The following is a 27,252-nucleotide window of genomic DNA, read 5'->3' as shown; positions in this document are numbered from 1 at the left end:
ATCTGCAGCTTTGTCTTTTCCTGTTTCCATTACCCCTGGTCAACTGCCTTCTGAAAATATTAAATGGGAAATTCCAGACATAAAGAATTCCTAGCCCTGGCTGGTTGGCTCAGTGGTAGAGCATCGGCCTGGCGTGCAGGAGTCCCGGGTTCGATTCCTGGCCAGGGCACACAGGAGAAGCGCCCATCTGCTTCTCCACCCCTCCCTCTCTCCTTCCTCTCTGTCTCTTTCTTCCCCTCCTGCAGCCAAGGCTCCATTGGAGCAAAGTTTGCCCAGGCGCTGAGGATGACTCTGTGACCTCTGCCTCAGTCGCTAGACTGGCTCTGGTTGCAACAGAGCGACCCCCAGATGGGCAGAGCATCGCCCCCTGGTGGGCGTGCCGGGTGGATCCTGGTCGGGCGCATGTGGGAGTCTGTCTGACTGCCTCTCTGTTTCCAACTTCATAAAAATACAAAAAAAAAAAAAAGAATTCCTAAGTTTTAAGTAAAATAAATAAATATACTCCTTAGCTTCAGGCAGCCTGAGCAAAGTCACAACCACTCTATGGTACCAACTATGGTGCAACAAACATCTGGACTTCAACAAATATTGCAGATGAATATGTCCACAAGGGCAGCAGCTCCACATCATTCAGCAGTTGCCCCACCACCACCACCACCACACACACACACACACACACACACACACACACACACACACACACACATGGCAGATAGGATCCTTCATGCCTGGAAACCTAATTTATTTATTAACTAATTTATTCATCTATGACAGACATGTCAACAAACAATTACAAAGATTGCACTAGAGATCTGCAAAATGCAGTAGGGACCCAAGAGGAGAAGCACCTAACACTCACTGGGTGTATCAGGAAGGCTTCTTCACAGAGAAGCAGCATAAACTGCACTCCGAGTGATGTGTAGGAAAAGCACATGGGGATTAAAGAAAGAAAACACAGTTAAGGGAAAGAGCTTGGGGCCCCTGGAGTTTCTTGTACGACTGAGCAACAGTTTCCCATGAGGCCAAGTCCGTGGCAGGGACACAGCAATTATTAGCCTCCTCTAGAGGGTCCTCTGCAAATCCTCCTCTCACTGCCATAGCCCGCCCAGCCTTACATCATTAGCCAAAGCTTTTTCTCTAAGGAGAACTGGGCTCTCTCTGCCAGAGTCCCAGGGTGAGCAGTAATGGAACAGTGATTATCAGCTGACTGAGTTATAGTCTTAGCTTTTCTATTCTTAACTCATAGGCTTTTATGGAGCTCTGGGGGCTGAGCTGCCTTTTAAAAGCCCACACATGGAAAGCTTGGTGGGTACAACTGGCTCACCATTAGTAAAAAAAAAATTAAGTTACAGCTCTAAGTCATGGCTGATGTTAGAACAAATTCCAGATGGCTGAGAGAATTGAATATAAAACATGGAAGTCATAAAAATAGTAAAAGAAGAAAATAAATGAATATTTATAATTTTGGAAGAGAGGGGAATACAAGGACCATTCTATGTTTCACACTAATGGCAAATAATAAAGAAAAGATGGAAACTAATAAAAAAATGAACAAGAAAACTGAAACAAAATTAGAAATGTTAAAAAAGAACTCCAATTTCAGATTTAATGAGTATGAGGAAAAGAGCCCTAGGCCATGCCTTGGGATTATTAATAGGGAAACTCTATTTGGAGTGCCTGATAGCCCCTTCTTTCTCACATATATACTAATCTGCTAGCTGTCTGAGAGATTTATCTCAGACCAGATTAGTGAATGTGGGCTTTTGGGCCAAAGGCAAAGCCTTCCCCATAGAACAGTGAATGCCCAGACAAAGAGCATTGCTGTACTCAAAAGCTAAGACAGGCCCTGTTCTTCCTTATGTACACCCCCACCTGTACCCAGAAAAGTACATTCCACTCATCCCACAAAGTTACTACATGGAAACTCATTTAACAGAACAGATACAAACAGGAATGAACAATTAATCCCTGTCTGTGTAGCTCAGTTGGTTAGAACGTTATCCCTATACCCCAAAGTTGCAGGTTTGATCCCCAATCAGGGCACATACAAGAATCAACCAAAAAATGCATAAATAAGGGGAACAACAAATTGATGTTTTTCCCTTTCTTCCTTTCTCTCTCTCTAAAATCAATAAATTAAAAAAAAAATTTAAGAAACTCCTTAGGAATAAAAAAAGAATGAATGAACAGTTAAAAGAGGAACAAATTCTAGAATTATTAAACAGTTGAGTAAAGTCAGGACTAGAAAACAGGACCATCAAAATCTGCCATCCAAGAAACTAACATACAAGAAAACAATCAGTACTGAAACACAAGACTTCAGATTAAGTGTAACTAATATTTTCACAACAAATGTGAAAGGCTATTTCATCTATTAAAAGTAATCAACTGGAGATTTTAGAAATTTAAGAACTTGATGTTCCAAATAAAAACTCGATAGACTGAATCACAAAATAGATATGACTGAAGAGGGAGTGACAGTTAAAAGATAAGTAGGGAGATCCTCCTGCAACGCAGTTCAAAAGAACATGATGAGAAGTATAAAAGAAAAGTCAGGAACTAGCATAAAGGGTAAATCCAAAAATTCTATCATCTTATTTAACAGGAATTCCAGAATAAGAACAGAGGGAGAAAAACATAAAGAAATAAATACAGTTGACCTGGACAGTGATGGTGCAGTGGACCTTTATCCACTGATGGTGCAGTGGATAGAGCATCAACCCAGAGTGCCAGGGCTGCTAGTTCAACCAGTTCAATCCAGGGGTATGTGGATTGAGCCTGATGTTGCTGGCTTCAGCCTGAAGTCACCAGTTTGATTTCTGGTCGAGATATGAATGAGAAGCAAGCAATGGATGCACAACTATGTAAAACAACAAGTTGATGCTTCTCTCTCTCTCTCTCCCCCCTCCTCTATATATAAAAAGGAAAGGAAAGGAAAGACAAGAAAAAAGAAAAAACATAGTTAACTCTTAAACAATATAGCGGGGTTAGGAGCACTGACCCTTCCGTGCAGTCAGAAATCTGCATATAACTTTGAATCTCCAAAAACTCAGTTGTCCCTTGGTATTCACAGGTAATTAGTTCCAGGACCCCCAAGGATGCTTAAGTCCTTTATATAAAATGGCATAGAGTGATGCATACAGTTGGCTCTCTGCATTTGCAGATTCCCAACCTCCAATCAAAAATAATGTTTTCAGTCAGTGGTTGGTCAAATCTGTGAATGTGAAACCTGGAGATATGGCGTATCAGCTGCATAGTATTTATTGAAAAAAAAATTGTGGACTTCTGGGCAAGATGGCAGCATAGGTAAATGGGGTACTCACCACCTCCCAGAAGCACATCAAAATTACAACCAAACCACAAAACTACCATCATTCAGAACCACCTGAAATGTGGCTGACTGGAAGTCCTACAACTAGGGAATTAAAGAAGAAACCAGATCACCCTGGTCGGTTGGCTCAGTGGTAGAGCATCAGCCTGGCATGTAGAAGTCCGGGTTCAATTCACGGCCAGGGCACACAGGAGAAGCGCCTATTTGCTTTTCCACCCTTCCCCCTCTCCTTTCTATCTCTCTCTTCCCCTCCCACAGCCAAGACTCCATTGGAACAAAGTTGGCCCAGGTGCTGAGGATGACTCCATGGCCTCCACCTCATGCACTAGAATGGCTCTGGTTGCAATGGAGCAACACCCCAGATGGACAGAGCATTGCCCCCTAGTGGGCATGCCAGGTGGATCCCGATTGGGAGCATGTGGGAGTCTGTCTCTCTGCATCTCACTTCAGAAAAATAAAAAATAAATAAAAAAAGAAGAAGAAACCACATTGAGACTGGTAGGAAGGGGTGAGACAAAGAAAAAGCCAGTCCCACACCCATGTGTCGTAGATATGTTTGGAGGGATAGCAGAGCCACAGAGGTGCCACCTGAGGGGGTGATGGGTCCCAGCCACACACAACAGGCTCCCCATCCTAGGATTCCAATGCCAAGAATAGGAGTCTGCATAACTTCTGGCTGTAAAAGCCATCAGGAATTGAGGCTGAGGGAGATAGAGGGCTACTTGGGAGTCCCGGGCAGTTCCCTTTAAATGGCCCATGCATTAAATTACTTGGACTCACTCCCTCTGAGCTCCAGCCCTGGGGCAGCAGCTTGAAAGGTATTAGAGCAGGGCTCGGGAACCTATGGCGCACGAGCCAGATGTGGCTCTTTTGATGGCTGCATCTGGCTCGCAGACAAATCTTTAATAAAAATAATAATAACATTAAAAATATAAAACATTCTCGGCTCTGGCCGGTTGGCTCAGCAGTAGAGCGTCGGCCTGGCGTGCGGGGGACCCGGGTTCGATTCCCGGCCAGGGCACATAGGAGAAGCGCCCATTTGCTTTGCCACCCCCCCCTCCTTCCTCTCTGTCTCTCTCTTCCCCTCCCGCAGCCGAGGCTCCATTGGAGCAAAGATGGCCCGGGCGCTGGGGATGGCTCCTTGGCCTCTGCCCCCGCGCTAGAGTGGCTCTGGTCGCAAAAGAGCGATGCCCCGGAGGGGCAGAGCATCGCTCCTGGTGGGCGTGCCGGGTGGATCCCGGTCGGGCGCATGCGGGAGTCTGTCTGACTGTCTCTCCCCGTTTCCAGCTTCAGAAAAATACAAAAAAAAAAAAAAAAAAAAAATATATATATATATATATAAAACATTCTCATGTATTACAATCCATTCATTTCCTACTGCTCATGTTCATGGTTACAGGTGGCTGGAGACAATCACAACTGTCCTCCGGGGCAACACCAAATTTTTATCGGATAACATACATAGGCCATTGTATGGCTCTTACAGAATTACATTTTAAAATATGTGGTGTTCATGGCTCTCTCAGCCAAAAAGTTTCCCGACCCCTGCCATAGAGGCATACAGGGAGAAACTGAATTGTCTGGCACCAAGGCAAAATCTGGGGGTGGGGCAGCTTTCTCCCAGACAGAGTGCTGGCATAAGCCATTGTTCCTTTTTTTTTAATTTATTGTTTACATAGATTCGAGTGTCCCACCACATACATCCCCCCACCCCCGTGTTCCCCTCAAGCCATTGTTCCTTTGATGAGTCCTCCCCACCTGAGCCAGCAGTTAGGCACCATATCTGCGTCTCCATCAACCTGAGTAACACTGTTTGCTCACCCTAATGATTTCCTGAGACCCTGCAAAACTCACTTGAAGGCCCACTGTAATGCTGGTGGTCAAGGCCAGGCAGGTAGGTCCACACTGGTTTCAGGCAGATGGTAGAAAAATCAGAAAGGATTGGGCCATTCCATTTAATAAAGTCTCACAGTGGCAGACAAGCACACAGGCAGAGGAAACCACCTCTCAGGCAAACAAACAGCAAAATGAGCCCTCACAGTGGCAGGCAGGCAATCTGTGCATCCACAATCCCGCCCCCGCCCCCGCCCCCGCCCCCGGCCCCGGCCCCGGCCCCCGCCCCCGCCCCTGCCCCCAGCACAAGCACCCATAGCCTTATATAGGCCATACACACATGACGTTGCCACATGCTCATGCACTAATCAGGCAAAGGGCTTTCAACTGGTAAACCAGTGAGCAAGCCTAACACAGCTGCCTTACACCCACCCAAGCTATTTCCACTGGTTTTCCATACAAATAGCTTGTCTTGGCTCATGCTTCAGACTTTCCTAAAATCTCTCAAATAAGCAATAGCTGGCTTTGACATGCCCCATACCTCTCACTAGTGGCCCAGCACTAGCAGCAACCAGTCTTGGTTCATAGCTTGGCCCCTCTTGAGTACCTCTAAGCCAGCACAAGTATCAGCCATCTGCAGATCAGTTTATAGCTCAAGTCAGGTGGCTCCAGGCAAAACACAGGTGTGACTGACTTTGACCTATATTTCCTGGTAGGCTCCAGAGCTAATGTACCTGGTGGACAGCTTCAGACCATGTTGAAGCACCACCCGAACACTTCCACGAGTGACATACTCAAGGAGCAGACTCAAAAGGCACCAGAGCCCCACTGAAGTAAGTCCTGATCCATAGGGTGGGCCCCTGAACATCTGATCCTCCATGGTGGTCACAACCAGTCTTTGCAGCCAATTGGCCTGGGGGTAAATCCCTCCCATTAACCCGTCAACAGCAATCAAGGTTCCAACTACAACAGGAGGTGTACACAGCCCACAGGGGACATGGGGGGAGCACATCTGGAATGCCCAGCTTGGGTGTGCAGGGAGGCTGTATAACTGGACCCTACATAATACCTATTATATAAGGCTATTCTACCGATCCCAGGAGATATAGAAGCTCTACCTAATACTGTACATAGAAACAAACACAGGGAGGCTGTCAAAATGAGAAGGAAATATGTCCTAAATGAAAGAAGAGAACATAACTCCAGAAAAAGAACTAAACAAAATGGAGACAAGCAATCTACTAGACACAGAATTCAAAACACTGGTTATAGGGTGCTCAATGCACTTATTGAGGACCTCAAAAGCATAAAAAGGACAAGTCAGAAATGAGAGATACACTAACTGAAATGAAGAATAATTTACAGGGAATCAACAGTAGAGTAGATGAAGCCAAGAACCAAACTAGCAATTTGGAATATAAGGAAGCAAAAAACACCCAATCAGAACAGAAAAAAAAAATGACAATAATGTAAGGAGCCTCTTCAAGCATACCAACACTCACATCATGAGTGTGCCAGAAGGAAAAGAGAAAGCAAGAAATTAAAAACATGTTTGAAAAAAGAATGACAGAAAACTTCCCTAACCTGGTGAAGGAAATAGATATACAAGTCCAGGAAGCACAGAAAGTCCCAAACAAGATGAACCCAAAAGGTTAAAGACAAAGAGAGAACCATAAAAGTAGCAAGAGAAAAAGTTACTTACCTACAAGGAAGCTCCTATAAGACTGTCAGATGACTTCTTAACAGAAACTTTGCAGGCCAGAAGAGATTGGCAATGATAAAAAGTAAGGACCTACAACCAAGATTACTTTACCCAGCAAAGCAGTCATTTAGAATCAAAGGGCAGATTAAAAACTTCCCAGACAATAAAAGGCTAAACAAGATACTTCATCGCCACCAAACCAGTACTACAAGTAATGTTAACTCTTTTTTTTTTTTTTTTTTTTTTTTACAGAGACAGAGAGAGAGTCAGAGAGAGGGATAGACAGGGACAGACAGACAGAAACGGAGAGATGAGAAGCATCAATCATTAGTTTTTTGTTGCGCATTACAACACCTTAATTGTCCATTGATTGCTTTCTCATACATGCCTTGACTGCGGGCCTTCAGCAGACCCCTTGCTCGAGCCAGTGACCCTGGGCTCAAGCTGGTGAGCTTTTGCTCAAACCAGACGAGCCCTCGCTCAAGCTGGTGACCTCGGGATCTTGAACCTGGGTCTTCCGCATCCCAGTCCAACGCTCTATCCACTGCGCCACCACCCGGTCAGGCAATATTAACTCTTTGAGTAGTGAGTAGTTTTCATGCTTGCTGAACCCTGGGAGTGAGGTGTTTTTTTTTCAAAAAATGAAATTATTGCCAGTTACAGTTTTATTAACTTAAAATCATGTTTGTTTGATAACCAACTTATGGAAACAAGAAGAACATATATAGTTGCCCTTTTTTAATGTTGCCTTACACATTTTTAAAAAAAATCGATCATACTCTGGATGGTCAGGAGGCACAAGGACGTACATGAATGTTTATACTACTCAAAGGGTTAAAGTGTGTCCTTTATGAAGAAAAAGAAGATTAAAAATATAAATAACAAAATGGCATTAAGCACATATCTATCAACAATTGAATCTAGAAAAATAAATGAATAAGAACAGAAACAGACTCACAGATACAGAGAACATTTTGATGGTTGCCAATGGGAGGGGCATCAGGGGGAAGGGTACTTAAGAAGTACAAATTGGTTGTTATAGAACAGTCATGGGGCTGTAAAGTGCAGCATAGGGAATATAGTCAGTGATATTCTAATAACTATGTGTGGTATCAGACAGGTATGAGATATATCAGGATGATCACTTAGTAAGTTCTGTAATGTCTAATCACTGGGTTGTACATCTGAAACTACTGTAATACTATTGTATGTCAACTATAATTGAAAAATAAAAATGATTTAAAAATGGGGAAAAAAGAAAATCAAAAGAATTGTACTAGACCAGGAGTAGTCAACCTTTTTATACCTACCGCCCACTTTTGTATCTCTGTTAGTAGTAAAATTTTCTAACCGCCCACTGGTTCCACAGTAATGGTGATTTATAAAGTAGAGAAGTAACTTTACTTTATAAAATTTATAAAGCAGAATTACAGCAAGTTAAAGCATATAATAATAATTACTTACCAAGTACTTTATGTCATATTTTTGCTAAGTTTGGCAGAATAAATCTTTATAAAACAACTTACTATAGTTTTTTTCTTTTAAGAGTGTACTTTATTTATTTATTTATTTTACAGAGACAGAGAGAGAGTCAGACAGAGGGATAGACAGGGACAGACAGACAGGAATGGAGAGATGAGAAGCATCAATCATTAGTTTTTCGTTGAGCGTTGCAACACCTTAGTTGTTCATTGATTGCTTTCTCATATATGCCTTGACCATGGGCCTTCAGCAGACCAAGTAACCCCAGCAGACCAAGTAACCCCTTGCTGAGCCAGTGACCTTGGGCTCAAGCCAGTGAGCTTTTTACTCAAACCAGATGAGCCCCCGCTCAAGCTGGCGACCTAGGGGTCTCAAACCTGGGTCTTCCGCATCCCAGTCCGATGCTCTATCCACTGCGCCACCGCCTGGTCAGGCAAAACAACTTACTATAGTTAAACTTATCTTTTTATTTATACTTTGGTTGCTCCGCTACTGCCCACCATGAAAGCTGGAATGCCCACTAGTGGGCAGTAGGGACCAGGTTGACTGCCACTGTACTAGACAATCCCTAAAAAGCTTCCCAGTGCCAAGTTACATGAATCTAAGCCTAATTTTGCCACTTTAAAGGGTTACAGAGGCTTTGAAGCATAGCTTTGTTTATAGAGCATATCATTGGGCACAGCTGCAATGCATTTGCTACTCTATGACCTAATGGGTAAGACCTGGACTTCGGGTTCAGCCCTCAGAAATTCAATTCCTGGTCCTGGTCCTTAGCACCTGTGACCTTGGGTGAATCGATTAAACTGAACCTCACTTTCTTATCTATAAACTTCAAATAATACCAGAGGCTGTTTTATAACCTGAGATAATTCAAAGAGAAATTCTTAACTAGTCATAAATGTGCAATAGGTTGTAGCTCTTTTTATTTAAAAAAATTAAGTGGTCTGACCAGGCAGTGGCACAGTGGATAGAGCATCAGACTGGGATGTGCAGGATCCAGGTTCGAGACCCTGAGGTCGCCAGCTTGAGTGCAGGTTCATCTGGTTTGAACAAAGCTCACCAGCTTAAACTCAAGGTTGCTGGCTTGAGCAAGGAGTTTCTCGGTCTGCTATAGCCCCACGGTCAAGGCACATATGAGAAAGCAATCACTGAACAACTAAAGTGCCACAATGGAAAATTGATGCTTCTCATCTTTCTCCCTTTCTGTCTGTCTGTCCCTCTCTCTGATTCTCTTTCTGTCTCCGTCAAAAAAAAAAAAAATGTATGAGTGGGCACATGCAGTTCATCTTGTTCAAGTCAACTGGGATGACAGATTTCCTAGAAGTGAAGAAAAGCATAAGCTTTCCAAATTAGATGGCCCACTGAGCCCAAGAAGAATAAACAAACGAAAAAAACAAAATACCTGCACCTAGCTTAATTATAATGAACTTTCAGGCTACTAAACATAAAGGAAATACTGAGCAATTTTGTTTCATCTCCTTAATGCACTTTGTTAAGTGTATTTTTCTAAGAAGAGGACCTAAAACAAGTATTCAATTCTCAAAAGAGCAATCAAAAGTGAAGTCTAAGAACCACTGCTCTCTATGAAGACAACTTCTCCAAATGGGGCCTCCTGAGAGGTGCCTCAAACCCATTTTAAGACAGAACATGACACTGGGAGAATGCCATGTGAAGACAGAGGCAGAGTGTGCAGTGATGTATCTACAAGCCGAGGAATGCCGTGACTGCTAACCACCATGGGAAGAAGGAGAGAGCGGGGAACAGATCCTCCCTCAGAGTCCTCACAGGGCGCCAACCCTGCTGACACCTGATCTCAGACTTCTAGCTTCCAGTACTGTGAGAGAGTAAATTTCTGTTGTTTTAAGCCACCCAGTTTGTGATATGTTGTTCTGGCAAAATGAGGAAATGAATACACTCCTCTAAATGGAATACATCAGGTATGAATTTCTGATTTTTAGCATGAGGTGATGGGAGGCCCAGTTGAATTCCTGCTGGATCAGGGCTAGGGCGGAGCATGTCAGGAGGCATGACTCCAAAGTTTCAGGAGGCAATGACTCTTAGGTCCCTGTAAGTACAGATCTTGGGACTGAGTGTTCCTTAAGAGCCAGGCATCTATGGCTGCACTGGAGTGTGTGGCAGAGTCCTTACTGAACACTTTAAAATCTCTGAGTGGTGCTTTGAAGTTGATTATAAAAGTGTGGTTTCCAGCCACTTTAACCCAGGGCAGAGCAAACATATTTCTCCTCATCTCAGAATACTACCTCTTCACTTAATGTGGAGCCTGAAGGGTAGCAGAATATGTCACTCCAAAATATAACTGCAAGGGTTTCAGATATGCCATCCCAAAATATGCCACTTTGGTATATTGATTATTTTGACCTGAAGGCACTTGAAAAACAACCAATACAAGAAAAGGCTTTCTGTAAACTCCCCTTATCTGCCAGAGGAAATCAGTTGTCACAGATTGTAATGCTGGTTGCCGAGGCCAGGCAGGTTCACATTGGATTTGGGCAGACGGTAGAGAAACTGTGGAGCCCGAAAGTGTCGGGCCATACCCATTTATTGGAGGTGAGCAAAGACAGGCGAGCAAATAAACAAAAAGGAAAGAGCTAATAAACAAAGGAAATCTGTTATTTGCAGTTAGGGCAAAGGAGCAGAGAAAACCACACCTCATGGTGGCAGGAGAATGTTCTGGGAGAATCACTGCAGAGGGAAAGCACCTGCAGCCTTACATAGACCACACACACATGACGCTGCCGAGCACCCAGGCACCAGTCAGGCAAAGCGCTTGCAGCTGGTAAACCTGCAAGCAAGCCTAACACAGCTGTTTTCCCCACAGTCACAAGCTATCATATTTCTTATTTACTTTTCTAAGGGCCCACTTATCTTTCTTAAAAATAATTTTCTCTCCCCTAAGTGAACTGTGTCTTCCTTCCTTTTTCCCTATTAAGGTGGTATTTAATCTTCAATTCTAAGCCACCTCGGAGAGTCACTAATTTTCCCAAGTATCTCCCATGTATACATGTGGTATACATGTTAATAAGCTTCTGTTTGTTTTTCTCATTAATCTGTGTTTTATTACTGAGACCTCTGCCAAGAACTCAGAAGTGTAGAGGGGAAATTATTTTTCCTCCTCTAGAAGGCTTATAAACTTGAGTTTTCTCTTTCCATCTACCTCATTCACTCCCATCTATCAATCAGTTCTCTATCTAAGGTGCTAGAGATTAAGAATTGAAAGAGACACCAAAGATGAGGGAGGGGATAGATTTATTAAAAATAAAAAAAGGCACTGGCCCTGGCCGGTTGGCTCAGTGATAGAGCATCAGCCTGGCATGTAGGAGTCCCGGGTTTGATTCCCAGCCAGGGCACACAGGAGAAGTGCCCATCTGCTTCTCTACTCCTCCCCCTCTCCTTCCTCTCTGTCTCTCTCTTCCCCTCCCACAGCTGAGGCTCCATTGGAGCAAAGTTGGCCCGGGAGCTGAGGATGGCTCTGTGGCCTCTGCCTCAGGCGCTAGAATGGCTCTGGTTGCAACAGAGCAATGCCCCAGATGGGCAGAGCATTGCCCCCTGGTGGGCGTGCCAGGTGGATCCCGGTCGGGCGCATGCGGGAATCTGTCTGACTGCCTCCCCATTTCCAACTTCAGAAAAATACAAAAAAATAATAATAATAAAAATAAATTAATTAATTAAAAGAGGCCCTGGCCGGGTGGCTCAGTAAATAAACTGTCTTCCCGGAGCACCAAGGTTGCTTGCTCAATCCCCAGTCAGGGCACATAGGAGAAGCAATCAATGAGTACACAACTAAATGGAAAAACTGAGTGGAATAATGAGTTGATGCTTCTCTCTCTTCCCCCTCCCCCTTTCCTCTCTGTCTCAAATCAATGGAAAAATAAGAAAAAGAAAAGAAAAAATTACCAATACAGTGTGATAAGTGCTATAAGAGAGATTATTTCAAGGGCCTATGAGAGCCCAAGAGTAGTATATCACCCACACTGAGGTAGTAGGGTAGGAAGATGCCTCTTTAAGAATAAATAATTGTTAACTAGTCATCTGAGAAGAAGAAAGGAGGAAGGAGGAGGGATGACAGATTGGATGAAAGAGGAAAGGGAGTCAGGAGTGACAACCAGGTAACTTGGTAATGGACAATGTGGTCCCAGTCCCTAAGACAGGTTAGACCAGAGAAGGAAACGATATAATGGAAAAGAGATTGATTCAGCTTTAGACATGCTGAGTCTTGGGTGCCTGTAATATACAGGGAAAGATGAACAATACAGCATTTCAAAATTTCTAGGAACCCGAGTTCTAGGAGACATTAATATTCCAGGAAAAAAAGTGAGAGGGAAATCTGTTGAAGGTTGTACTAGCCCAGGTTCCCTAGAAAACAGAGCCTGAGGCAAAGATTATATGCTGATTCTTTTTATGGAGGTGCAAATTCAAAGCATCAAGAAAAATGTAATGCCGGTGGCTGAGGTCAGCAGGTTCACATTGGATTCGGGCAGACAGGTAGAAAAACTGCAGAGCTAGAAAGCTTTGGGCCATTCCGTTTAATAAAGTCTCACAATGGTGGACAAGCACACAGGCAGGGAAAAACCTCTCAGGCAAACAAACAGCAAAATGGCCCCTCACAGTGGTGGGCAGACAATCTGCACATCCACAGTCCCCCCATCTCTCTCAAGCACAAGCACCCATAGCCTTATATAGGCTATGCACACGTGCCTCTGCCAGGTGCTTTGCGCACTAATCAAGCCAAGCACTTGCAGCCAGTACACCAACGAGCAAGCCTAACACAACTGCCCCACACTTGCCCCTCATCATTTAGTTCCATATAAGTTTAACTGGCAATTTCTAAATCACATTTGGAATGCCAGCTGCAAGGTAGTCTGGAAAGTGTGGCTTCCCAGTTATAATGTACTGGAGAGAAGTGGAAAGGGATGTTGTGTGAACCAGTCTAAAAACATCCACCATCGGTGGTGTCATGGAAACTCGAACAGGTTCTGATAAATATCCTCCAATATCCATTCTCCCCTGCATCCACTGTAATAGAAGTTTTAGCTGGGCATGTAACTGTCTAGAATAAAGATGTTTCCCAGCCGCTCTATAGATAGATATGACCATGTCACTAAGTTTGGGCCAATAATATAAAAGTGGAAATATCACAAAGCAGCCCCCTGGAATCTTTGAGAGAGAGCAGGAGCAGGTTCTTTATATCCTTCTTTGACCCTCCCTCTGTCTTGGACTGTGAGATTGAGGGCTACACCCTGGGTTTGGCAGGCTGAGCTAGAAAGAGCCTGAGTCCTTCAATACTTTATAGGTCAGAGTCACCATTCTTACACTCATGACTTACTGCTGTGTACACAAAAGACAAATCAACCACTGTTATCTTAGAGCATTCCCAGCAGATCCTAAACCTAGCCAATACAGATTGTTTTATTTTTATTATTTTACTAAATGTTAGTTTTATTGACTTTAGATAGAGGAAGGGAGAGAGTGAGAGAGAGACAGGAACACCGATCTGTTCCTGTGTGTACCCTGACCAGAGATCGAACTGGTAACCACTGTGCTTCTGGACGATGCTCTAACCAACAGAGCTATCTGGCTGGGGCCCAAAACAGATAGATCTCAAGGGCACTGGTTCCTAGCATTTTGGCAGATCCCTTGGAGAACCCAATGAATTCCCTGGACCATCCTCCCTAGAAAAATGCACATTTGTGCAACACCTTATGTAACAATTTCAGAGAGGGCGTGGTGTTTCTTACTGAAGACAATCTAGGGACTTGTGGATTCCTGGTTAAAAATGCTTAGAGTTGAGGTGTTTTGGGGGGGTTTTTTTGTTTTTGTTTTTTTTGTATTTTTCTGAAGCTGGAAACAGGGAGGCAGTCAGACAGACTCCCGCATGCGCCCGACCGGGATCTACCTGGCATGCCCACCTGGGGGCGATACTCTGCTCATCTGGGGCGTTGCTCTGTTGCAACCAGAGCTGTTCTAGTGCCTGAGGCAGAGGCCATGGAGCCATCCTCAGCGCCCGGGCCAACTTTGCTCCAATGGAGCCTTGGCTGCGGGAGGGGAAGAGAGAGACAGAGAGGAAGGAGAGGGGGAGGGGTGGAGAAGGAGATGGGCGCCTCTCCTGTGTGCCCTGGCCGGGAATCGAACCTGGGACTCCTGCACGCCAGGCTAACGCTCTACGACTGAGCCAACCGGCCAGGGCCTTAGAGATGAGATTTTTGAGAAGGATTCTAATCAACAGCCAAATGACTCAAAGGAAAGGTAAAAACTGAGAAGGGGCCTTCAGATTTGGCTCCAGATTTGATACCATTGATAGGAGAAGTTTCAGTGGGGTGAGGTAGGGCAGAATATAGACTGTAGAGTATGGAAGAACAGGAAGGAAGAAAGTGAAGACAGCGAGTATTGTCAACAATTTGGGGTAACATAGCACAGGAGATAGTGGTGGCCAGGAAACAGTGAAGGCCTCCAGGGAGGTTTTTCCTGGCTTTCCTCTGCTTCTAGGACCAAACCAGCCAGAGTAAGAATGATCTGGGCTACCCAACACCACTCGGTGTTGCAGCCCATCTGGTGGCTTTGGCCTTCACTGCACTAGAAATGCTGATGCTGTCTCAGAAACAGGGGAGAGTGGGAGCTTCGTAATAGGAAGTGTCGCTGAAAAATGAATGTTAGAGGAGGATTTTGGCTCAGCCAGATTAGATGCTGCTGTCTTTCTCCTTCAGACACTCAACACCAGGTTGCCTCTGGGCACTGACCTCTCCACCTCCACCTCTGAGGTTGCTGCTGTAGGTAGATTTTTTGTAGGTAGATTTCAGGCCTGAAACCAGTGTGCCCAATGGCCTCCGCACATCTGTGGAGCTAACGTCAAAGCAGACCACAGCTTGTCCTCTGGAGAGGAGAGGCAACCACGCCACGTCAGTCTGGTCTATCTTCTCACTGGGAAGTTTTGTGGGTTTCTTTTTTTTCTTTCTTTCTTTCTTTCTTTCTTTCTTTCTTTCTTTCTTTTTTTTTTTTTTTTTTTTTTTTTTTTTTTTTTTTTTTTTTTGAGATAAAGAGAGATATAGGAAAGAAGAGAGATGAGAAGCATCAACTCATAGTTGAGTCACTTTAGTTGTTCATTGGTTGCTTTTCATTTGTGCCTTGATTGGGAGGCTTAAGCCAAGCCCGTGACCCCTTGCTCAAGCCAACCACCTTTGGGCTCAAGCCAGTGACCTTAGGATCATGTTGATGATCCCGCACTCAAGCCAGAAACACTACGCTTAAAGCTGGTGAGCCCACACTCAAGCCAGGTGATCCTGCGCTCGAGCCAGCAACCTCAGGGTTTCAAACCTGGAACCTCAGCCTCGAGCCAGCAACCTCAGGGTTTCAAACCTGGAACCTCAGCATCTCAGGTTGATGCTTTATCCACTGTGGCATCACCGGTCAGGCTCATCGGGAGGCTCTTTCACTCTTTTCTGCAATCAGGCCTCTGACTGGTGTTCCTGATGCGCCTCCATGAGTCTCTCCACCTGCACCTCCTCAACCCTGCTCTGCTATCCCAGGCTTATCCCTTTCTTGTCACCTTTTCATCATCCCCTGAACACATTAGTCACTTACATTTCCTCTTTCTTTAACATCAATCATCCTTTCAAATGATAAAACCACCTTCCTAATCAAAGATTTATTGTGTCAGGAACCCTCCCCAGCTCCCCACCGGGCTGAAATTAGACAAAGGCCAGTCACATGTAGGAAACTGGAGAAGGAAATGGCTCAGATTTATGCCAGAGACCCGGGGAGCAGCACCAGCAGTGGGAGCCTATGGCAGAGGCACGGCCCTGAGTGGCTGACCCTTTGTAGGAACACAAAGTACCCTTTTATCTCCTGTCCTGGAGGAAATAAGGGTCCTCAATGGGGCCTGTTACCTGCCAATTTGCCAATTTATGAGCGAAACTATCAGGTTTCAGTAGTCCCTAGGTCTCAGGGAGGCGTCCAGGGAGAAGCGAAGCTCCCAGGTCGGAGCGGGAGCAGGGTTTGCTCTCGCCTCCTCGGCTCCCACTTCCCAGGACATGCTCCTGTTGCTCTGGAATATGACAGCCTCCAGAAAGAAGACGAGGCTTACAAGGTGGAAAATGTCCAACAAAAGGTGTAAACATCCCACCGGGACCCCTCCCACTTCTCACTCTCAGTCCCCAGTGTTTGAAAACAAAGCGAGGACCCATAAAAAGCCTTTAAGATAGATAAGAGCTGAGCCAAACAGTGGGCCTGGTTCCTCCTCCCCTCACCGGCATTTCCAAGGTGAGGCAGAATTCAGCAAAAGGAGTAAGCTTCACCTGGAATTTTAGCTGGGTGCCTAGAACAAAAGGGGGGCGCTAGCCTCTGAAAAATTTGGGTCCCAATCCTATCCTTATCACTCACCTGCTGTGTGACTTTTGGTACAACCCTTAACTTCTCTGAGCTTTCACTTACTTGCTCAACTATAAAATAAGGATTATAAATCCTCTAATATAAGGTTGCAAGAATCCAATGAAATAATGTATGTATAGTCCCTGGCTTTTATTAATTACTAATCAGCTTGGAAATAATCTCTAAATAACTTCTTTTTTTTTTAAAGATTTTATTTATCCATTTTTATTGGCAGGAGAGAGAGAGAGAGAGAGAGAGAGAGAGAGAGAGGGAAAAGATAGAGAGAACAGGGGGGAAGAGCAGGAAGCATCAACTCCCATATGTGCCTTGACCAGGCAAGCCCAGGGTTTTGAACTGGCAACCTCAGCATTCCAGGTCAACGCTTTATCCACTGTACCACCACAGGTCAGGCTCTAAATAACCTCTTGTTCACCATTTTCAGAAATTCTTTCCTCTCTGCTCTCAGCTTACCTTTCTCCTGTCTCATCATTTCTTTCCCCAGCACCTGGAAAGATTTCACAGATTCTTGTTAGAAATAGAGAATATTAGGCCCTACCCCAGACCCTCTGAGTCTGAATTTGCATTTTAATAAGACTAAGTTTTTCTCTGTGCATATTAAAGTTTGAGAAGCACTGGCACTTGGTCACACCTTGTTTCTTTTGTTCACAACATCAAATACTACTGGATTTCAATAATTCACACCACTGTGAAAGTTGACATAAGTGGAGCCATTTTTAAATAAAGCCAAGCAGCCATTCCAGAGGTATTGCCTTACATGTCTTGTTCCTTGAACCTCTGATCTGTTTGAATTGAGCCAGACCTTTGGGCTGGGTCAAACTAACATTGTCTTTCAAACAACTTTGTGAAGCTAACAGAAAAGCAGACATCCTGACCACAAGGACTGAAGATTATGGACTCTGTTTCTAAAGTCAGAATCAGTAACCAGCCATATATAAGTAAAGAGTAACACAGCTTGTTAGCATCAATAGGAATTTCTTTCTTCTGTTCATGTAATTATTCCCTTCCTCTTCTCATAAAAAACCCTTTTCCTCACCCTGTAATCGAGTCACTATCTGGGTTTCTGCCTGAATCTATGCTTCCAGAATTGCAATTCTTTGATCCCAAATAAACACTTGTTGCTCTTATTTTGGCTTTTTATTTTTAGGTTATACCACTTAACAGGAGTTTCCTTCCAGCACTACATACTAAATATTACTTAACTGTGACACATAACAACAAACCACAATATTAATAAAATTAATAATAGCACAATTGAATATGTATTTGGTGTTTACAACATCCTTTTATATACAATCTCATCCGACTCTAGAATACAATCATACACTGCATAATGACATTTTGATCAACGATGAACCCATATACAAAGGTGGTCCCATAAGATTATGATGGAGCTGAAAAATTCCTACTGCCTAATAATGTTGTCAACTCATAGAGCAATGCATTACTCACCTGTTTGTGATGATACTGGGGTAAATAAGCCTATTGTACTGCCAGTCATATAAAAACATAGCACATACAATTATGTACAGTACCTAATACTTGATAATGATAATAAATGACTATGTTACTGGTTTATGTATTTATTATATACTATGCTTTTTATCTCTATTTTTTTAAAGATTTTATTTATTGATTTTATAGAGCAGTGAGGGTAATGAATAGTTGCTTCACTCTAGCTGTTCATTGGTTGCTTGTCGTATGTCCCTTGACCGGGGAAGCGCAGGGTTTCGGATCAGTGACCTCAGCATTCCAGGTCGACGCTCTATCTAATGTGCCACCACAGGTCAGGCTTTCCCTCTATTTTTTTTTATTTATTCATTTTTAGAGAGGAGAGAGAGAGGAAAAGAGAGAGACAGAGAGAGAGAAGGGGGGAGGAGCTGGAAGCATCAACTCCCATATGTGCCTTGACCAGGCAAGCCTAGGGTTTCGAACCGGCGACCTCAGCATTTCCAGGTCGACGCTTTATCCACTGTGCCACCACAGGTCAGGCTTTCTCTATTTTTTAAAGTTTGCTGTAAGATAGTATGCTGTGTTATATGGACAGCAGCCTCATACTTTTTTTTTTTTTTTTTTTTTACACAGAGACAGAGAGAGAGTCAGAGAGAGGGATAGACAGGGACAGACAGATAGGAACAAAGTTTTTCATTGCGCGTTGAGACACTTTAGTTGTTCATTGATTGCTTTCTCATATGTGCCTTGACCACAGGCCTTCAGCAGACCGAGTAACTCCTTGCTCGAGCCAGCAACCTTGGGTCCAAGCTGGTGAGCTTTTGCTCAAACCAGATGAGCCCACGCTCAAGCTGGCGACCTCAGGATCTCGAACCTGGGTCCTCCATATCCCAGTCCAACACTCTATCCATTGCACCACCGCCTGGTCAGGCAATACATCTTGTGTTTACTGTATTGATTGCATCATTTTCTTCTGTGCTTGATTTATTTTTTTTTAATATTTAATTGATTGTATTCTTTTATTTTTTTAACTGATTTTGGGAAGAGAGAGAGAGAAATATATATCAGTTTGTTGTTCCACTTATTTATACATTCATTGGTTGACTCTTGTATGTGCCCTGACTAGGGATTGAACCCTCAATCTTGTTATACCAGGATGATGCTCTGACCAACTGAGCAACTCGGCCAGGGCCATACCTATACTTTTAAAAATATATAGAACGATTCATGAATTTACATGTTACCCTTGTGCAGGGGCCATGCTAATCTTCTCTGTATTATTCAAGTTTTGGTATATGTGCTGCCCAAGAGGGCAGGAAATAGATATTTTTGCATTATAGATTTATTTAATTTACCCCTTTACATTATAGCATTTTATGGTTTAATACTATGAAACTGTGATGGTCATACTATCTATAAACGCTAAATGTGGTGATGAAAAATATTTATTATTAAGGGGCACTGGGCTACGTAAAGTTGAGAACTATAAAGTGACATTATGTGCTCAATAAATAGTACCTGTTGTTACTAAGGCTGCTATTACCCTTTGTCAATTCCAAGCACAATTTAGGTGAACCCCGTAGAGCAGTCCAGCACTGAGTCTGCGGTGTGATTGGAGGAGGCACAGTCGCGGTGTTTCCCAACGTGGGGCCCACGCCCCACAGGGGGGCAATTCGATAGTTAAGGGGGGCAATTTGAAAATGGACTCGACACGACTTTAACTCTTTCGCCCCGGGGCATTTAAATGCAATGCTAGATATCGGTGCCAAATTTAACAAAAAATGCAATTCTTAAATAATTGCGGTAAATAATTATTAAGTATAATTTCGTTTGACGAGACCAAAATATCAACTGGGTGATTGGCGTCGTCAAGGAAACTTCGTCCTGGGTTCACTGCAGAGCGTGCCTTCTGCCGCGGGGAACCCCAGATGTTTTAAAAACTCACTAAACAACGCAATTATTCTCACCTAATTGGCCCATCGCAACTTCTGTAGTGTTTCACATCATTCAGTTGGTGTTAATTTGAAATAAGTGTCAGTCAAAACTGTTGTAAAAGCTCGTTGATTTAATAAATATACATATATATATTGTATAGATATAATTGGTAAGTATTTGATTTTATTTTTATCAATATTAAACTCTTTATTAAGTACTTCTTGCATCGGGGCTAGAAAGCAATAATATTTTATAAATATTATTGGGGCTATAATAATGCATGCACGACAATTTTAATTTTAGAAGCATAACTTTCCAGAAAATTTTGTCAAGTGGAAAAAATATAGATACCTTTTGATTTGCGGTGGTAGTGTAGTAAATGTGTTATATACATTTAAATAAATATGAATTTTTAGTATACGTTTACTCTATGTCACATTGAATATATTTTAATACATATTTTAATATTAGTTTTTAATTGATCTTATTTTTATTTCTTATAGCCCATAGTAAAATGAGTGGTGCAAGCAAGAAAAAAACTCGTCAATATTCGGAGGAATATTTAAAATTTGGGTTCATACCCGCTGTTCACAATGAGCAGATTCCTTTCTGTCTTTTATGCCAGCAATGCTTGACCAATGAATCAATGAAACGAGGTCGTCTTGAGGCGCATTTGAAGGCGAAACATAGTGCTCATATTAATTCAGATTTGAGTTACTTTAAAACTTTAAAGAAAAATTTTGAAAAAAGAACAACATTAAAGTCTCTATTTACTGCTCATACTTCAACTAATAATCGTGTTCTTGAGGCTAGTTATCAAATTTCTTTATTCATCGCTAAAACTGGAGAAAATCACACTACAGGAGAGAATTTAATAAAACCGTCAATATCAGCATTTCTTAAAACGGTTCTTGAAAAAGATGACAAAGATGTAAAAGCTATGCCACTCAGTAACAATTCTGTTAGCAGAAAAATAGACGAAATGAGTGAGGATATTGAAAAACAACTTATTGAAAAGCTGAAAACAAGAAAATTCTCCTTGCAAATGGATGAATCAACTTTGAGAGACAGTGAGGCAGTATTGATAACTTACGTAAGATATATTGATAAAGGACATTTTGCTGAAGAAATGTTGTTCTGTAAAAGATTAGAAAGCACCACTACCTCCAAAGATATATATAATAAGCTAAAAAACTACTTAGATGTCAATGATATACCAATGAAAAATATAACATCTTGTGCTGCAGATGGTGCTCCCAATATGATGGGCAAGAAAAATGGCTGCTTAAAATTGATGAAAGATGCGAATCCAAAAATGATTCTTGTGCATTGTGTTATTCATAGGGAAAAAATTGGTAGCTAAAAACATCTTGCCTGTTCTGAATGAAGTATTGCATACAGTAATAAAGTGTGTTAATGCTATTAAAGCTAGTGCCAGGCCCTGGCCGGTCGGCTCAGTGGTAGAGCGTCAGCCTGGAGTGCAGAAGTCCCGGGTTCGATTCCCGGCCAGGGCACATAGGAGAGGCGCCCATCTGCTTCTCCGCCCCTCCCCCTCTCCTTCCTCTCTGTCTCTCTCTTCCCCTCCCGCAGCGAGGCTCCATTGGAGCAAAGATGGCCAGGGCGCTGGGGATGGCTCCTTGGCCTCTGCCCCAGGCGCTAGAGTGGCTCTGGTCGCGACAGAGCGAAGCCCCGGAGGGGCAGAGCATCGCCCCCTGGTGGGCAGAGTGTCACCCCCTGGTGGGTGTGCCGGGTGGATCCCGGTCGGGCGCATGCGGGAGTCTGTCTGACTGTCTCCCCGTTTCCAGCTTCAGAAAAATACAAAAAAAAAAAAAAAAAAAAAAAGCTAGTGCCAAATGTGAGCGTCTTTTCAAGCTATTTTGTGAAGAACAAAATGAAGACCATGTGAGACTTTTACTTCATACTGAAGTCAGATGGCTATCTAAAGGAAACTGTTTGAAAAGATTTATGGAACTGTTTGATACTCTTAGTGATTTTTTAAGCTACAAACCTGAAATGAAGTATCTGTTAACAATAGATGGTAAAGCATTTGTGAGTTATTTAGCCGATATCTTTGAAAAACTAAATATATTAAATAAGCAACTTCAAGGAACAAATAAAACTCTTGTCGATGCAAAAGCAAAGATATTTGGTTTCATTACCAATATTGAGTTATGTCAGAAACATATTAACAACAAAAACTTTAAACAGTTTCATTGGCTCCAAAAAGGTGAAGTAACTGATACCGCTTTACTTGTTATTGTCAATCATTTGAATATTCTATCAGCTGATTTAAAAGAAAGATTTTCTGATTTAAAACAAATTGATTTCCCAACATGGATGATGCAGCCAATGTTAGTGGATTTGTCTGATATATCAAATATGCAGTATCAAGAAGAACTCGCAGAATTGCAAAATGATGAGTCAGTTAAAGCTTTATTTCATATCAAAGGAGCGATGGCATGGCTTTGTGAGGAAACAGAAATCAAATACCCAAATTCAACCAAATGTGCAAGAAAACTATTGCTACCGTTTCCATCTTCTTTTTTAGCTGAATGTGGATTTAGTGCTATAAATGATTTACTGGTAAAAAAAAAGAAATCGGCTGGATATAACACAATGTGGAGACTTGAGACTAAAGCTAACCAAATTGGAACCTAATATAAAATCTCTGTGCAGCAAGCATCAAGCGCAAGGATCACACTAAATTAAAATAATAAATTAATATAGAAAAATCTATATTAAAATTATTTGGAATTTAAATTTCTGTTTTTCATTATATGTTTTGAAATTTTACTTACTGTGTTTTGTTAACAATTTCATAGTGATTTCTTCCAAGAACCTATCATTTATGTTTATTAAGTGAACAAATCAGTTTTTCAATGTTAAAAATTATGTATGTTACATAGGGGGGGACATAAAAATTTTAGAAAGGTTAAGGTGGGGCATGGCACAAAAAATGTTGGGAAACACTGGTCTAGAGCCAGTTTCCCTGGAGAAGGAGGCGCTGAGTGACGCAAGCCTGGGTCTTGAGAAACCATAGCTCTGACACCGCCGTTCTCCTTCCCCCGGAACAAGATGCCTCTGAAGGAAGAAACTTTCTCTTAAGCCCTAAAAGTCCCCAGTGATCCCTCTGCTAGGTGCGCTCGTGCCGGCTTCTTCAGAGAACACCGGCATCCAGGGATTTCCGCCAAAGCCAGGAGGCTGGGCCAGATCTGGCGCTACGCTGCAGACTCGCCCCGGGGAGCTGACATCAGCGGATAGGCTAGGAGAGGAAGGGTGGGGCTGGGGTGGGAGCTTGGGCGTCTAACTCGCAGGGGAAGGGAGGAGATGATAGAGGAGGGAGGGGAAAGAGGAAGAAGGAAGGCAAGCGGGAATTGAGCCCTCAAAGGCTGATTCAGGCCAGTGAGAACAGCTGTAGGGAAGGGAAATGGGATACGAAGTTACCGCCCAGCTTGAAACTTGGCATTGGAGATTCTTGCTCTGTTGGTTAAAGTATCCTGTGGATATCCAGGGTCAGGGCACATACAAGAATCAACCAATGCAGCCTGACCTGTGGTGGCACTGTGAATACAGTGTTGACTGGGATGTTGAGGTCACAGGTTCAAAACTGTGGGCTTGCTGGCTTGCCTGATCAAGAAACATATGAGAAGCAACTTGGAGTTGATGCTTCCCACTCCTCCTCCCCTTACCTTCTTTCTCTCTCTCCCCTCTCTAAAATAAATACACAAAAGCTTTAAAAAAAAAAAAAAAAGAATCAATCAATGAATGCATAAATTAGTGGAACAACAAACCGGTGTTTCTCCCTTTTTCTCAAAAAATATCAATAAAAAATGTTAATAGTTATTTATCAATTTAGTGCAGTGTTCTCAACATTTAGTGTGCTCAGAGTCCCCCATGAGGCTTGTTAAAACGTAAATTGTTAGGCTGCATTCTAATTCTAATTCTGATTCTAATTCTGATCTGGGGTGAGGTCAAGAATTTGCGCTTCCAACAAGTTTCCAGGTGTCATTAATGCTGCTGGTCCGGATGCCTAGCAATAGGAAAAACTGGGAAAACAAGGGTGAACTTTCATCCCCCGGCATATTGCTAGTTATGTGGTTTTAGACCCCTTTAGAGGAGAAACAAGGAACCTGAGAATAGCCTATGAATCCCAGACAAGCCATTGCATGACCACTACCTTAAGTATTGGACCCTCAGGACAATGAAGTTCTGACCCACATCAAATGACCTTAGGAACAAAACCTCAAGTCAATTGACCTAGAAGACAGAGTTTTGCTCACACTAGAGATGACATTTAGGCCTCAGTTTGTTTCAGCTCCAGGCCCAGAAAGGTAGCAAAACCACATGGAGCGATGCTGTGGCTTACATCAGGACCAGATGCAATGACTAATGACCCTCTCCCCTATTGCCAACAAATCAGCGGAGACCATGACTCTGAAAGGACACACCTAGAAAGTTGATGAATATCTTTTAATGTTTTTATTTTATTGATTTTAGAGAGAGAGGAAGGGAAAGAGAGAGAGACAGAAACATTGATCTTTTCCTGTATGTGCCCTGACTGGAAATGGAATCAGCAACCTCTGTGCTTCTGAAAGATGCTCTAACCAACTGAGCTATCCAGCCAGGGCACTGATGAATATTTCATTGAGATCCTCCCCTGAGACCTCTCCTCAAATTGCCACTTTTAGAAAACAGATAAAACCCCTCAAGGTAAAGGAAGCCAGCTTGGGTTCCCTGCAGGGGTCCCCAAACTTTTTACACAGGGGGCCAGTTCACTGTCCCTCAGACCGCTGGAGGGCCGCCACATACAGTGCTCCTCTCACTGACCACCAATGAAAGAGGTGCCCCTTCCGGAAGTGCAGTGGGGGCCCGGATAAATGGCCTTAGAGAGCTGCATGCGGCCCGCAGGCCATAGTTTGGGGACACCTGCTTAAAGCATGCCCGCACCTTTCTTCCCCCTTTCTCAGGCATGTAGCTCTGCTCTCTTTTTCCTAAGCTCTGAGGAACCTGGCAAGACTTAACAAACAGGGAAGCAGTGGGCTGCAGTAGCTCATCTTGGGCTACTGTCCCCTGAATCTGTCCTCAAAGTCAACTTTTCAGTGAGCTAACGCTCTGCCTTGGCTCACTTCTGTCACTGAGACTTTTACTTCTCAGTGAGTCCATGCAGCCCAGTATGACCCACTCCTTTCCTATAACATGTCTAGAGAGCCAAAGCAGAGCACTGCCTAGGCCAGGGTTTGGGAACCTATGGCTCGCGAGCCAGATGTGGCTCTTTTGATGGCTGCATCTGGCTCCAGACAAATCTTTAATAAAAAAAATAATAACATTAAAAATATAAAACATTCTCATGTATTACAATCCATTCATTTCCTACCACTCATGTTCATGGTTGCGGGTGGCTGGAGCCAATCACAGCTATCTTTCGGGACAACATCAGATTTTTATTGGATAATGCATAACGTACATGGGTCGTTGTATGACTCTCATGGAATTACATTTTAAAATATGTGGCATTCATGGCTCTCTCAGCCAAAATGTTTCCCGACTCCTGGCCTAGGCTCTCTGCTGTTGTTTTTTCTACCCTAAGCCCTTCCTTTGTTTCAATGTCCCCAGCTGTTATAAACATACTCTCAAAATCATCTAGACTTGTGTTGTGAAATCTTTTCTGCATGAAGTCAAAAACCCACACATTAGAGGCCAGCCTGATGAAGACCCACTCTGGACCTGGTCCCTTTCCAGTGACAGCCGGACCTATACCCATGGAGCATCCAGGCAACTGAGGTAGACAAATATTAAGCAAATAAACATACATTAAGTATATAACAACAAATTGTGATAAATGCTCTAAAAGATAATTTTTTTAAATATTATAAAAATAAAATAACAAGAGCCCTGCCCAAGTGGCTCAAATGGTTAGAGCATCATCCCAAAGCACAGAGGTTGCTGGTTCAATCTCCAGTCAGGGCACATACAGGAACAGATTGATTCTCCTGTCTCTCCCTTCCTCTCTCTTTAAAATCAATCAATCCGTCAATCAATCAATAATTTGTTTAAAAAATAATAATAACAAGAACCTATTTCAGATTGGGCAGTCAGGTAAGGCCTTTGAAGGGGAGGACATATATTCAAGCACACTTAAACAAACTTCTATAGGGTGCACTTATTGTAATTGTATTATTATCTATTTTTAAAATTGTCCAGCTAACCACTAGTCTGTGTTCTCCTTGAAAGATAGAATCCTGTCTTAGTAATATTTGTGCCTTCAGCATGCTTCAAAGAGTAGGGCCTTGGTAGATAGTATAAGAATGGATGGAAAGATAGAAGAATGCTTGAACCTGTAGTGATTCAGTAGCTAGAGTGTCGACCCAGAACACTGGGGTTACTGGTTCAAAACCTTGATTTCACCTGGTTAAGGTGTGTACAGTGGTACCTTGAGATACAAGCAGACCAACATATGAATTTTTAGGATATGAGCTGCGACTCGGTCCGTATTTTTGTTCAAGATCCGAGCGAAATTCCGAGATATGAGTCGTGATTCAGGAAGCTGCCGCTAGTTGGTGCATTGGCACATGGGTCCAGTATTGGCAGCACAACACCAGCATCTTGTTCTTTCTCACTTGTTGCGCAGAATCAAGTCGAATCTCGTGCGCTGTATTAGTTCTTGCATCATTTTTACATTTTTTACTAACTTTTTTTGTGTGCTATCATGGAGCTGAAGAAAATGAGTGTAAAGGACAGTGGTGAGAAGAAGAAGAGAATGATGTAGATAGAAGTAAAGCAAGAAATAATAGAAAAACATGAGTGTGTTGTACGAGTGACTGAACTGGCAAGGCTGTACGATCACAATACATCTACAATTTGTACCATCCTTAAACAAAAGGATGCCATCAAAAGCATAAATCCAGCAAAAGGAACTACAATTCTGTCCCAATTAAGGACAAATATCCATAAAGAAATGGAGACGCTTCTGCTGGTGTGGGTGAAAGAGAAACCTGGCAGGAGATACAGTGACAGAGACTGTAATATGCAAAAAGGCATGTATTATTTACAGCGACTTGAAGAAGAAAGGACCATCAACCTCGCCTGACTGGGCTGTGGTGCAGCGGATAGAGCATCG

The 27,252-nt window shown here is 43.0% G+C and overlaps 1 non-coding gene across 1 annotated transcript; it reads right to left on the bottom strand.

The window, feature by feature from the left end:
* Positions 1-19,409: 19,409 nt before the first annotated feature.
* On the bottom strand, positions 19,410-19,514 carry LOC136396505 (U6 spliceosomal RNA). The gene has a single exon (XR_010749790.1). It is a non-coding gene; the product is annotated as a U6 spliceosomal RNA (small nuclear RNA).
* Positions 19,515-27,252: the final 7,738 nt, after the last annotated feature.

The sequence above is a fragment of the Saccopteryx leptura genome, chromosome 2, assembly GCF_036850995.1.
Source record: "Saccopteryx leptura isolate mSacLep1 chromosome 2, mSacLep1_pri_phased_curated, whole genome shotgun sequence".
NCBI lineage: Eukaryota > Metazoa > Chordata > Mammalia > Chiroptera > Emballonuridae > Saccopteryx > Saccopteryx leptura.
Note: the sequence above shows the minus strand (reverse complement) of the source record. Positions and strands in the feature narration are given on the sequence as shown.